The following is a 13,863-nucleotide window of genomic DNA, read 5'->3' as shown; positions in this document are numbered from 1 at the left end:
GCTGAAGGCAAGGATATATGGTCATCACTGACATTAATGGAAGAGAGCCCCATCAGATAAAAGTGCTATAGTGTAATATACCCTAATTTATTGAGCATTCTGTCTGAAGAAGAATATCATTGCACTGCTCCCAGTACACAGATTTCCTTGCACTCCTTCAAGTCATGAAAAATGTCAAACCAAGATTAACGTGTACCTGCCATGTATATTGAATGTGCCTGCAAACATCTGAAATTTTCTTAGCTGTAACTTAAAACTCATTGTGGCAAATCAGCATGGTAACTACTGGAAGGTTTCATAAAACATTAATATGTACTCCAAATGGTTTTACTGAAACTAGAAAGAATAGTGTAAATGCACAAGCTCTTCTGAGAACACAAACATCCATCTTCAGGGTAAAAATCCATGGCAAAGAAAGATCTTATATAAGCAGGAAAAAAAACAACAAACCACAGCTGGAATGGACCCAAACCCCTCCTAAGGCTAGACCAACCTACCTACACCATTCCTGACAGTTTGTCTAGCTTGCTCTTAAAAAAAATCTCCCATGATGGGGATTCCACAACTTTTCTGGTAATCTATTCTAGCACTTAACTGTCCTTACAGTTGTGAATTCTTTTTCCAAATGTCCAACCTACTTTTCTCCCATAACAATTTGAACCCACCACTTCTTGTTTTATTGCCAGGGGATATGGAGAACAGTTTATGGACTGCTTCTTTGGCTTTTTTAAAAAACAACATATTTTAAGACCAGTATCATGTTCTTCTCTTCCCTATAAGAAACAAACCGAGTTGTTTCAATCTTTCCTTCCCAGATCACATTTTCCAGACTTCTGATCATTGTTAACTGCTCTTATGTATTAATGGACATATCCAGGAACCATTACCCATGCTGCCTATACCTGCCAGCCTGGACTGATACAGAAGGAACGCTTCTTTTTGGTAGTCATGGAGCTGCTTCCCTATAGCTACTACAACCCAATAGCTGAAGTGTCTCTGCAGTCCCTAATGTAGCATCTTGTGGGGAGAACCGAATATTTCACCTCCCACCAACACCAGCACACCCACATTGCCCAACATCAGCAGAATCCTGCACCAGCGGGCAATGGAACAGGCAGGAAATGAAAGAGAGGAAAAGGAGCAATGTCTATTAGGTGGTTTCAACCACAGATCTGTGTACCTTTGACATGAATGGGACACAGAGAATGTACATTTATCTTCCGAGTCTCTAAAGGAAAAACCTGCATACAGTGCTGTTTTTCTTTGGATGGTCTTCCAGCCCCAAATATTTATCGTAAGCTTCAGTACAGCAGATGGTACAGGATTGCCTCTAGCCTTTGAACAATCCATCACAAAGCATTCTGGACTTCAAAATTGGTTAATTTGTCAAGCAGAGAGAAAAGAATGAGCACAGACTCAAGGTATTTTTCCTACTCTGCATTTTCTATCATGCCAGTTGCTATGTTGAACAAAAATGAACTAACAGTAAAAAGCAACAGCATGATTTACATGGATGTTGCCACCCTCCCACCCTTTTTTGTTTTTTTTTAACTTCACTGAAGCACAGTACTGGAGTCACAGCGAGTCAAAAAACTGCTTCTGATTGCAATCTAAGCCTCCCTGAAATACAATAATATCCTTTGTGATGAAGGCTTCAGTTAAAACCACTATCTGACCCAGCTGGTTCAGGTGTCAGTGAAAACCACAACAGAGCTGGGGCCAAAGTTCTCTGTGAGGACCAGATGTAGCAATTTAATCATTTAATGCTCTTATGCAACAAGAATGGAAGCCAATTTGAACTCATTAATCCCCTCTGAAGACCAAAGAGCCAAGTGCTGGCTGTTCATGTCCCTTACACTCGAAGACATATTTTTAACTCATCAGCCAACTCTTGCTAAATGTCCACTAAGTAAGTGTACCTGCCATGGCTTGCAACTCATTGCACTGAGTCTCAGCTCAAGTATATAATCTTCATCAAATAACTGGTTTCTTTATTGCCTGTTACTATATGAATTAAATTATAGTAACTAGTGGCATAAAGCACATTGGATGATATGTTAATAAAAGCATTTAAATCAGGGTCAACAACTAGAAGCTAAAATTAAAAATATAGCTAAGAGAAAAGATCATGTGAAGACAATGGGGGAGAGCTACCAAGCAAGGCTGAACACACACTAAAACATGATTTCAGACAAGCATTCAATCAAATGTCTCAGCCTTCTGGCTAATCAAGTGTAGAAGTCCTGTGATCCTTTATTTTTCCAATATAGTTCTTCCTGTTACCATAAACACTAAGCAATGGCAAGCTTCTAGAAGAAGCAGTGGTGGGTAAAACAGTAATATTTCAACTAAACTGGATGAGATTAAAACTTTAATGAAACATCTTAGTTTTAAATAGTGGAGAAATGATTAATAATTTGTTAAATGCTGCACTCTCTTATTATTTACATCTATATGAAAGCTCCTTCTTTGCTTCTGTACATGTAGAAAGGACGTGCAGTGCTTCAGCATGAGACTCAGGCTTCTTGTTTCAGTTGCTCATATTTTTCTTAAATAGGTCATTTTGGGGCAAACAAGTTTTTAGAACTTTGGTCTTTGATCAAATGTGAAAAAGGTGGCATCTCCTTTCCCTAAAATTTGAGATAAATCAGATACTTTAAAGATCTTTTCCAGGTTCCAACATATACATTTTTTGCACAAGATGCCATCAAAACCTTTGCCCACATAAAACTCTGTTGAAGCCAGAGAAGTTATTTACTGGTTACAGCCACACATTATTAAGCAGTGTTGCCAGACTCATCTAAAATGACTGTAAGCTGAAAACCTGGGCGTCTCTAGGTGCAAAAACTATTTATCCTTCTATAGTGAGTAGCAAATAACCTAATATTTTCTTCTTTTGCAGGTAGAGGGAGTGTTAAAACATTAATGTCAAGTTCTAATTTTGACTTCTACTTGTGTCAACAAGCTGCAATGAGGTTTTTAAAGACACAGAGATTTAAAGAAAGAGTTTAAAAATCAAAGTGAAAGGCATTTTAATTACCTTTAAATGTATAAAAATAAACCCACCCTTCCACATATGTCATAAATGCATCCAGATGATTTATGCCACATATTATAAAAACTAATGGAGATGCACAAATTATGGTTTCTGACAAGTGGAGAAAAATCAAAAGCCTTTTTTTAAAGAAGCACTAGAAAAAAAGAATACATATAAATATATCCATAGATAAATTATATAGATTTAGATATAGGTGACAACAGGAAGAAATGATTCAGCTTAATGGCCTCAGCTGATTCCAGTGGTGGCAATGTGGCATTAGCAAAGGTGTCAGGAAGAGCAGATGGGTCCCAAGTAGTTCAGGGTTTTACAAATTAAAACCAGAACATTAAACTTTGCTTTGAAAACTAACAGGCAGCCAGTACAGGTCACAACTCAGGTAATATATGTAGCAAAAAAGAAGTAGTAATAGTAAATAAATAAGCTGCCACCTATTACACAACTGCAAGTGTTCAGATAGACCCAAACTATAGCACACCCTTATAACCCACCCAAGCAGACCAATCTCAAGGTGAAAAGGAGTGGACCATGGCAGTAAGTTCCACACCTGAAAGAAGTGATCAGTCTCCCGGCCAGGGGCAAATGAAAAACAACACTGTCCCACAGTTAGCATACTGGATGTGAAATCTTGAGCAAAACAAAAGGATTTATAATCTGTGTGGATACTGAAGTAAACCTTAAGCAGAGTCAGCACCTCTAAACCCAAAGTGGCATAGACCATCATCTCCGGTAGGGACTAAGCAATCCAGCAGGGCAATTACTAAAATTGGTGGTTCAAACTAAGCCTCAATCTTTATCTTAATTTATGCCTGCAATGTGCAAACTCAGATTACTCCTACTTTAACATCTACAAAAAAAAAACAATCAGCTGATTATAGCAAATGGTATGGGTCACCTAGGGACAGCACCTCACTCATCTACAAACAATTCCTATGCAAATCATCACCATCACCACCAGATTGTGGCTATGCCTTGCCTATCCAGTTTACTCAGACACTGTACCTCTTCCCCCTCCCATGCCTTTTGTCACATTTCCCGCTTTAACAGCGTATGGCTTTTGTGATAGAGACCATGCCATCTCCTTTGCATTTGCACAAAGATGGTGAGTATGACTGGAAAATGTTATTCATGAGCAATGGACATCACAGGATTTTATTCCAGATGTTCAGAAACCATTTTGTAAATATAAGAACCAGGTCTAGAAAACCATACAGATGGCAGAGTAGATGTGCACCTTATAAACTAACTAACTAACCAAGATATATACAGAGCATAAACTTTCATAAACTTGAGCTTGTTTCATCAGATGCTGTGAAAGGACAAGCACAGAGCAGTGTATAAAGTGGAGCGTGATTTGAATACAGAAGGGGGTGGAAGGGAGGGATATTTTTATTCCACAATTTCCCATTCAACTGTTTTTTGAAAATATGCTGCCTGTGAACAGCAAACCTGGAGGTCAGCAATGGAGCTTCCAAGGCAAAGCAAACAAAAATTATCCACAAACTAGACTGTGGTCAGCATGGTTTAAACAGGGACTATGGATTGTTATCCCATCACCTGGATTAGCTCTTGTGACCCCTTTCTTTCTACGGGTCCTTTACTTGTATGCCTCTCCCAGCACTGCCCCATCACCCCTTTCCCCTTCCTCCCTTCCCACCTGTTGTATTCAAATCCCTCACTCTACTTTATATGCTGCTCTGTGCTTGTCCTTTCACAGCATGTGATGAAGTGAGCTCAAGTTCATGAAAATTTATGTTCTATATGCATTTTATTTAGTTACTCTATAAGGTGCATATGTACCCTGCCTTCTTCACAATTTCAGACCAACATGGTTAACTTCCTGTCACTAAAAAAAAGCATATTCATAGAAGTAGTTTTTATTCTTGCTTGTAGTCCCATGGCTATCAACGTGGAGTCGCATGTGGAAAAAGAGCTGCTTTTGTGAATAGGAGCTGAAGTATCAGGCACTGCAAAAGGGATATGAAAGGCCATTACAGATGGCTAACACAAGATGTTCAATGAGGGAAAACAACTCTTGCTCATCATGGCAGCCTGCCAGTTTGCTAGAATTTGTTGCTGATGGTACAAGAGAAGGAACTGTCAAATATGTGCCAAATCTACTAATTTAAAAAGTGAATTGGGCATCACCGTCTGTTGCAGCTCATCAACAAAATGAGATAAGTGGGGCAACAAATTATTCCCCTTTAAATCAACTGGTGCTGTTGTGTCTTTAGTAAACACGAATAGTTTCTCAGCATGCTTCTGCTACATTTTCAAGGAGTAAACTAAGGGCCTGATTCAGAGCCTATGGAAAGACTAACAGGGCTGGTCTATACCGAGTCTATACGAGCAAGACTCAGAGAGAGGGCAGGATTGGGCATGTCCCACCAACCCAAGTGCACCGACGTGCTCCAGAGCCAGAGGTTGCTCTGGCTCATCCCCAGCCCCCACTCTTGAGTCCCCGGTCTCTGGCTGGCCTGAGAGTAGGCAGTAGCATAACAAGTAGAGTTGGCACCCAGGGGAAACCCTGTGGCAGAGCAGGAAAGGTGTGCGATTCCAACAGCAAGGGGCAGGAAATGTGTGCAGAAGTCTTACCTACACCAGAAACTCCTATGCAATCTCCAGCTGAGCAGCTGCTGCCGCCACCACCGCATACTCTGTTCACCCGAGCTGTTGGTCTTAAAGCAGTGGAAACAGCAGCAGTCAGGGACTGTTTGGGAATCCAGGGCATGGGTCTGCTACCAGGGTGTAGATGCTGCGGGTGTGGGAGTTTCCAACACCTCTCCTACTTGGCTGTGGAAAAGGGTGTTCTTCTTGCCCCTCTCTACCCCCTGCCCCCTGAGTTATGCTGCTAGCTCTGGGGACACATGAGGAGTAGGCTAATTTCCAGCTCACAGACAGGTCAACAGACTTGGGTAGATGGGGCAGGCTCAGCACCATTTTCCAGGAGGACCACTGTGGGCCTGGGACAGACAAACCCACAGGCTGCTCCTGACTGTGAATCAGGCTCAATATACATAATAAAGTACTGGTTCATGTGGAAGACTTGGAATGAGGAATCCACTCAGGATTATCCAGGATACTATATGATCACACAGCAGAGGCAGCTAGGACCTGCTTCTGCAAGCCTTACCAAAATAGAGCAGTCACTATGCTTTTTCATGTAACCCCTACTCAGGCTAAAGGTTTGAAGGGTCAGGCCTATGGTCTCTTGCTGAAAAACTGCATCAAGTTTTGTACAGTGCTGTTGAACCAGATATATGGCATTATTTGAGACCTACAAAAGGAAGCACTGAAAATGAACACAGAATCTCAACACCCTGCTTCAGTCTAGGATCTGAAAGACTTTGCAAAGAAATGTCACCCATTCTTTCTACCACTACAAAATAAGTCATAATCATTTATTCTTGTTGGGAATATTTGCAGAAACAAACCCCGAATCCCTCTGCGTCAGTGTCCTGAACACAAAGGGATTCAAGCAGACTACTCATTTATACTCTAACAATTTTCACTGCTAAATGGTCATGCCTGGTATAGAATATTACTCAGAGGGGCTGTAAATAAACTGAATAAACAAACACCCCTAGAAATGTCCTAGATCTGAATGAAATTTCCACTGAAAGGACACATGCCTGAGGCTATAACCAACCACAGAAAGAGAGAATATACAGGAAACATTTAGATGTTTCTACCTTCGCAGCAAGACTGAAAACTGCTCACACAGCATGAGGACAGCTGCTCAAGTCTGAACAAAGCCTTCCTGCTACTCCCAGCTTTATCATGTCCAGTAATTCACAGCTAATTGAACTAAATGTTTAATTAGTAGCTGTACAGTTCATCAGGTTTTATTAATCAGAATCTCCAGTAATCTAGTTAAAGTGGCTCATTAGACAAGCAAAACTATTTGGACATACAAGGTGAACACATGATCAGATGACTGAGAAGCTTGTTCTTTTATTTTTTGCTTTCTGCTGCATTGTAGCATTCAGCCCCCTTCAAAAGTCCAAACACAGGCTTTACTCTACTGAACACTAGACCCTAAGCCTTCAAGCTTCTTGTTTTGAAGTGAGGTGCATTTCACAATTTGCAACTGCAAATATGAAGTGATGAAAAATTGATGGCTTCCTTTTGTCCTTTTGGCTGTCATGGAAAGGACTGCTATTTACATTATTTTCTCTGGGGAATACACTGCTAGAATTTTCCATTGGAGAGTTGCTCTTGTACTGTATTACCAAAGTCCCTTCTGCACTGACCTAATCTACATCAACAGGAACCAGAGTTTAGTCACATTTCTAAAAAATTATATTAAACTCACACAAGTTTACTTTTCTTAATTAACTGTAACTACTGCTATTGAACTATGTGGTTATTCTTTAAAATGTTAGAATACATGTACTGGCTATAACTTCTGCACTTGTGTCAGTAATATAAACTGAAAAGGTTAATCTAGGTCCATTTTTCTTTATTAATTAAAAAGCTGTTTGCCTCTATAGCATCATCCAGCATTTGTGTCAAAGCGGTTTAAAAACATGAATTTAGCCTCACAAAGCCCTGTGAGGTAGGTATTAATTTATGCAGAGTAGGCACCCGAGAGGCAGCAAGGTTAAGCTGATTGTCCACAGTCACACAATGAGTCTGGCAAAGCCAGGGATAAAAGCCCAGGTTTTCTGGTTCTTGAGCCTAATTGCAAGACTACACAGCTTTGAATCCTAAGGCTAAATTAATCTGGGCTTTGTGCACATCACATTTTTAGATCTCCAGAATGTGTGCATATTTTATTCATCTATGTGGAATGCACAAAGGACAAACAGATTTCTATTTTACTGAAATGGACTAGCCTCAGCCAAGGCACAGGTATACTTAGAATAGCATTACTGCCTCAGAACTGCATTAATATTTTAAGTATGTAGTTCAATGCACTTGGGCTTTCTGTAGCATGAAGACTGCTCCCTCCATATCCCCACATCAAATGCACCCATCTTGATGTCTTAAAACAGGGCTGGCTAACCTGTGGCATGTGTACCATGGCAACCTGTGGCATATTCATTGGTTATGGTACCCAAGCCACAGGGCAGCTAACACAGATCCATCTACCCATGTAAGAAGCCCATGCAGTATAGGCAGCCCCTGGCTATTTGCAGGGAGGGGAGCAGTTTAGATCCTGAAGTACAAGATAACAAGGTGAAAAAGGTTCTGATCTACCATGCCATCTTGTCCCCCAAACCAAATTCCAACCACAGCATGCATAAATAACTTAACACTTAACAAATAACGGGGCCTAGTGGTAAGAATGCTGACCTAGAAGCTGGGAGACTCCCTGCCCTGTTGGTGATGTCACTTAGTCTCTTCTCTGGGACTCAAGGAGGATGCATGCTTATTGTGGTTTCCATCAGATTACCACATTAACTTACATATCATATGCCCCTGAATAAGATATAAACCTTATTTTGGGAAACCAGAAGGAAAAGGAAAAAAGAGATTTTTTCAGAGTCTTCCCTACCACAGCACAGGCTGTTGAATTCTCCCAGCTAAGTGCAGGAGGAGCAGAGTCTACTTAGAGTCACTCATCATCCTCTTGCTGCCACTCCATGGCTACAGTTTTAACCGTCTCAAAGCCACTGCCAAACTGGCAGCAGCTTTTGTCTGCTCCCACGTGGAAATCCATTATCTCATTTAAGCCATGTACCCCAATTTTAGAGGGCTAATTTTCAGGGGAAAGAGGTGTGTGGTATACAAGTAAATATGGTAACCTGGAATTCCTCTAAGACTGACATTACATGGGTGTGATAGACCCTTAATGACTAAGTGTTCTTTCCATTTTACAGATGGGTTACTAGAGAAGAAACAACTTAGAGTTGATGTTCAGGAATGCTTAGCACCTATAACTCCAGCTGAAATTGAGCATAGCTGCAGGTGCTCATTAACTTTGAAATATCATTCATGTGTGGGCGAGACTAAAAATCCCACAACTGCATGTCCTCAGCTCCAGTAACAACAGGTGGACCAAGAAAGCTAATTATTCATACACAAGGAATTTACTCTAAATCTCCTGCTGCATATGTCATTTCCAAATTTATTTAGCTTCATTGCCTTTATTGTATCTGCACCCCTCATGCTCATGCATCCTCCTTTTACTTTTTTTTTAAATTAAAAAGGCTATTTCCTGTCTGAACTAAATGTTGCATTGATTTTACAAAAACTTGCATCATTGGCCTTAACCATTACATGGGATAGGCAATGTCTACTCTATTTACTAAAAGATAAGGGATGAAGTCAAAAACAGTCATTACCTGCAGATACTTTTGAAACAATAATCTTCACAAATGCTCCACAGTCATTTCTAAAGGTAGAGAGGATTAGAACTAGAGAAGTTACTTCTACCTCACAAAGGGAGAGAATGGTCCTATATTGAAATAAATTAGATCATTTCCTGAAATGCCACTGCTAATATTTCAGAGAAAAAACAAAAATTGCCCACAGTAATTACTAAGGACAGATTCTGCTATACTTATAGTGAAGAGTATCTGTAATAAAATAAGATTCTACTTACCTTAAGGAATGGGGAAAGTATTTATTCAATACTACCTGAAGCCCTAATCTTGTGACATTTACTCATGAACTTCATTTTTGGGATAACCTGTAGGTATACAAACTTACACACATGCTTAAGTGGCCGAAAGTTTCTTGAACATGGTTAGCTCATCTGTGATATCAAGTTGTGTTTTATTTTTCTTTGGCTTTGCTCTTTTTACGTTAAAAAAATCCATTTATTGCAGAGAAGTCCAATTTTCCACAGAGGAATAACTTACTGGGAATTTGGTTTAGAGAATTCTGTGGTTTTGAGAGTCTTTAAAATACCTGCATGTGAACATTAGAGTTGAGTGATATTTTTTGAAATCACGGATATCTTGAAAATATTGTTTTTTAGGTTTTCAAAATGGCCTTTAAGTCTATGAAATGGTTTCCCTGTTTTTAAAATCTTATTTATTTAAGGTATCTCTTTCAAAAACTAGAACTTTTATTTAAAAAAAAAATCATTGCAAGAAAGACAGGAACAACTTCTTACAGCAACAGGCTACTTTTTTGGCAAAAAAATAATATGCAGGAGGTGAAGTTTTGCAAAAAGCTAGAAAAGTTTCTCAACATTTTTCAGAAGGCTGCTGCTTAGTGAAGATTTTTTTCCTGGTGTGAAAAGTGTCAATGACCAGTAACTGAAAATTCAGGGAAATGGATTCAGGCAAATTCAGGCAAAGTGACAAAAGCTAGGGAGACAGTAGAAGGAGGAGTAGACCCAAGAATGGAAAATGGAGAGAGACCTGAAAAATCTACCAGGTTTGATATTATCTTATATGGCATGCCATATGCAATACTAAAGATCTTGAAACATTAAGGTTTTATTTCCCTTTTACCCACATGCATAATTGAGAACTGTTAAGCCCTATTATCAACACCTGCTCTCATTAGCTTTTTTGGGACACTTCCTCAGAGGCAATTCCAAAAAGCCACTTAAGTTGGGCACCTATAATTGAGGCTCTCAAAATCAAAGCTACTTATGAATAAGTTTTAAGTTACTTGCTCAAGGATGAACAATGAAGGTTAGTGACAGAGCCAGGTCTTTGACTTATATATAACAGAACTTGTCAAAAGTAATTCAGGAACTCGGGGATATAAGTTTTTCTTTTTGTAATGAATGTTTATACTCTCTTTTTAAAGCATCTACTCTATTTACTAGGTCTGCATTTTTGAGCATTAGAAATAATAAACTTATGTCATTTATTTTTTTTTACTTATTCACTGTTATAAGGAATATTAACAGGGAAGCTTTAGCCTAATAAGAATCTATTTCTATGACCCACCCCAACCCTCCTTACCAGAGATCAGGTCATGCAGAGAGAAACACGTAAGGATCTCAGAGCCACTTCATCTGGCTAAAAGAGTTCTCTGTGCAGCTGTATGTTCCATTTGGCATCAGGCTGGGGGGGAACTATCGGGAGACAAGCACTTTACATTCCCAATAAAAACCATGGGAGATCTATAACCCCTGCCTGATGCCATCTTTAAGATCCAGGGGACTATTCCTTTAGAGGAAAGTTATATGGCAATATTGCCAGATAAATAAGATCCTTCTATTCAATATAAAGTGCATCTCCTGGGCTAAGTACAGACAATCAAAAAGCCTGAGGCTGAATCGATTTTGTGTTTGCAGGTTAATCTAAACTGCAGAGATTAAACTGAGAAAGAAGTGAACAGACATTTACTTTTGATTTAGGAAATGTAGCCACATGCCTGCAGTGGCTCAGGCAAGAAACTTGGGGGTGCTAGAACATAGCTTTCTGGTGCACAGCCAGAATAGGCTGTGTGTTTGCTGCTTCTTCCTGCTGCCCCTGAGGCCTCTGGGATTTGCAGTCCAGAATCATAGCACCAGGATTCTGCAGGGTTGCTCATCACTTTTTCCTGCTTCGAAGTGCCTCTGGGATTTGTAGTCCACAGTCACAGCCAGCAGTAAGTTTTTAGCAAGGCAGGGCAGGACTTGGAGGAAGGGAAGTTTAACCCTCACCTCCCCAGGCCCAGACAGACCTTCAGCCAGGGTTTGCCTGTTGGGGGTGGGGACAGTCCCTGCCTCCCTGACCTCCAACCCTTTTCTGCTAGAGCAGACAGTCCGGCCCAGCCCAGGGCTAGAAAGCATGCTGGGGGACTGTAATTTAATGTGAAGCAGGAAGGGTCTGGGACAGAAGTTTCATAAACCAGTTTGACCCAAATCAATTATGTCTGATTCACCCAAATTTATCTGAAACTAGTTTCAGCCATTTTGAAACTGGTTTATGTGCACTGAGCTTCTGTTCTGTTACAGGTTTAAACCAGTTTCTGGTTACTTAAACCCATTTGTGAACTTGTGTCCATAGCCCCAAGTGTCATAACTTCATAAAACATGAGTAGTTTTTTTAGTTACATGGGAGTCTTCCTACTGAAATGATTTTTTAGTTTAAATATATTACAGAAAAAATGTTTTTCTTCTTTCCTGCCCAAACTAAAAGTACCTGGCTAGGTGCAGAAGACTGTTGTCCTTGTACAGGTATTCAATTTCCATTGAAAAAGCAATTTTCTGCTGCGGATGAGGTGAAGTATCCATTTTTGAGCTATTATAAAAAGCATCTGGGTTCCTCCTGGGAAGTAGTTAAGTCCTAGTATCAAATAGCACAGGCTGAGGTCCTTTAAACAAACATCAAGTGAGCTGTAAAGGGTAAACATACAATGGATGCCACATGGTGACAATGTAGAGAACTCAATGTGCAATGACTTAAGTCACTTTTTTTTTTGTAAGCCAATGCTAAAAAACTCCTATAATACACACAGCCAAAAGCATGTGCTCCATGCCTGAAGTTTCATTAGCTGAGCATTGGAAAAAGAATGAAAGGTTATATAATACCTTAAAATGGGCCCAAAAGTATTCAGTTTAAAGTCAGGATTTGCATTTCTACAGTAATGTGAGCCAGTTGAGGCTGCTGCATGTTGAAAGCACTGATTTGCTTGCCACCCATAAGATTAGCCCCAGCCTCAAGCTGATAGGAGATAACTGATTTGTAAAGGTGACAAATGTTGGTTTTTCCTAAGAGGCTGTGCGCTCAGACATGCAACATTTGCAAAACAGGCAGCTTCTGCCCTGGCCTGACCCATTCAAGAGCACCACAGTAACAAAATCCATTTCAGTGAAGGGAATGAAGCCCCAACCTGAAGTCAGTTGAAGTTCATGGACAGATTCCAGGTGACTTTGAATCAGGCCAGTACAGAGCTGATATACCCTAAGCAGTATTACTTTTCTGTTCTGAGTCCTACTTTTCCAATACCTGACAGATCACAATGAAAGCTAAGCGCAATCATTTGACCTTTTTATTCACTGTAAAACAAACCAAGCTGTTCTTCCAATCCAGACACTGTCACTATATTTGGCAACATTTAGACTTACTAAAAAATCTTAATCTTAAGTACTATATCCTACTGAACTTTTAAAATGTTTTCTTATACTTTACAGTAGTCACCAACATTATGGCTAATGCGTAAGGTTATGTACAAGTATTGTATTTAGAGTGACCTAATTGGGCTTAGGTTGATCTAACTACCCAATCTTGCAGGTGACTTAAATTGCCCAACAAATGAAAAGCCCAATCTAAGTTAGTGCAGTAACTCTTCAGGTGAACTAACCTGGATGAAGTTGGGTTAACCCAGTTTTGGGAATAAATGTCTGCACATGTTATTTATTCCGATGCGAGGAAAAAGAGGGAAAGGGGACAGGAGGCTTCCTTGGCTGACCAGAGAAATCCAGGGTAGCCTAAGGGCCAAAAGGGGAGCACATAAAAAGTAGAAACAGGGAGAGATTACTAAAGAGGAGTATACCTCCTCTGCTCGTGCTTGTAGGGAGGCAGTTAGATGGGCAAAAGCTACCATGGAGCTGAGGATGGCATCCCAAGTAAAGGACAACAAGAAATTGTTTTTTAGATATATAGGGAGTAAAAGGAAGGCCCAGGGAGGAATAGGACCGCTACTGAATGGGCAGAAACAATTGGTGACGGACAGGGGGGACAAGGCTGAACTCCTCAACGAGTTCTTTGCCTCAGTGTTCGTAAGTGAGGGGCATGACAAGTCTCTCACTGGGGTTGTAGAGAGGCAGCAGCAAGGTGCTGGACTACCATGCGTAGACCCTGAGATGGTGCAGAGTCACTTGGAAGAACTGGATGCCTTTAAGTCGGCAGGCCCGGATGAGCTCCATCCGAGGGTGCTGAAGGCACTGGCCGACATCATTGCACAGC

The 13,863-nt window shown here is 40.3% G+C and overlaps 1 protein-coding gene across 4 annotated transcripts in view; it reads right to left on the bottom strand.

Annotated features, from left to right (window-relative positions):
* The window catches only part of RPS6KA2 (ribosomal protein S6 kinase A2), a 460,482-nt gene that overhangs the window by 204,611 nt on the left and 242,008 nt on the right, over positions 1-13,863 (bottom strand). The window contains exon 1 of one of the 4 annotated variants that reach the window (XM_025216521.1): positions 6,751-6,785. The exons of the other annotated variants lie outside the window; for them this stretch is intronic. The gene's annotated coding sequence lies outside the window, so the exon portion shown is untranslated. Of the gene's footprint in view, positions 1-6,750; positions 6,786-13,863 lie in introns of those variants that run through there. 4 annotated transcript variants of the gene reach the window in all.

This window comes from Alligator sinensis, unplaced genomic scaffold (genome assembly GCF_000455745.1).
Source record: "Alligator sinensis unplaced genomic scaffold, ASM45574v1 scaffold832_2, whole genome shotgun sequence".
Taxonomy (NCBI): domain Eukaryota; kingdom Metazoa; phylum Chordata; order Crocodylia; family Alligatoridae; genus Alligator; species Alligator sinensis.
The sequence above is the reverse complement of the archived record's forward strand: the minus strand, read 5'-3'. Positions and strand labels throughout refer to the sequence as shown.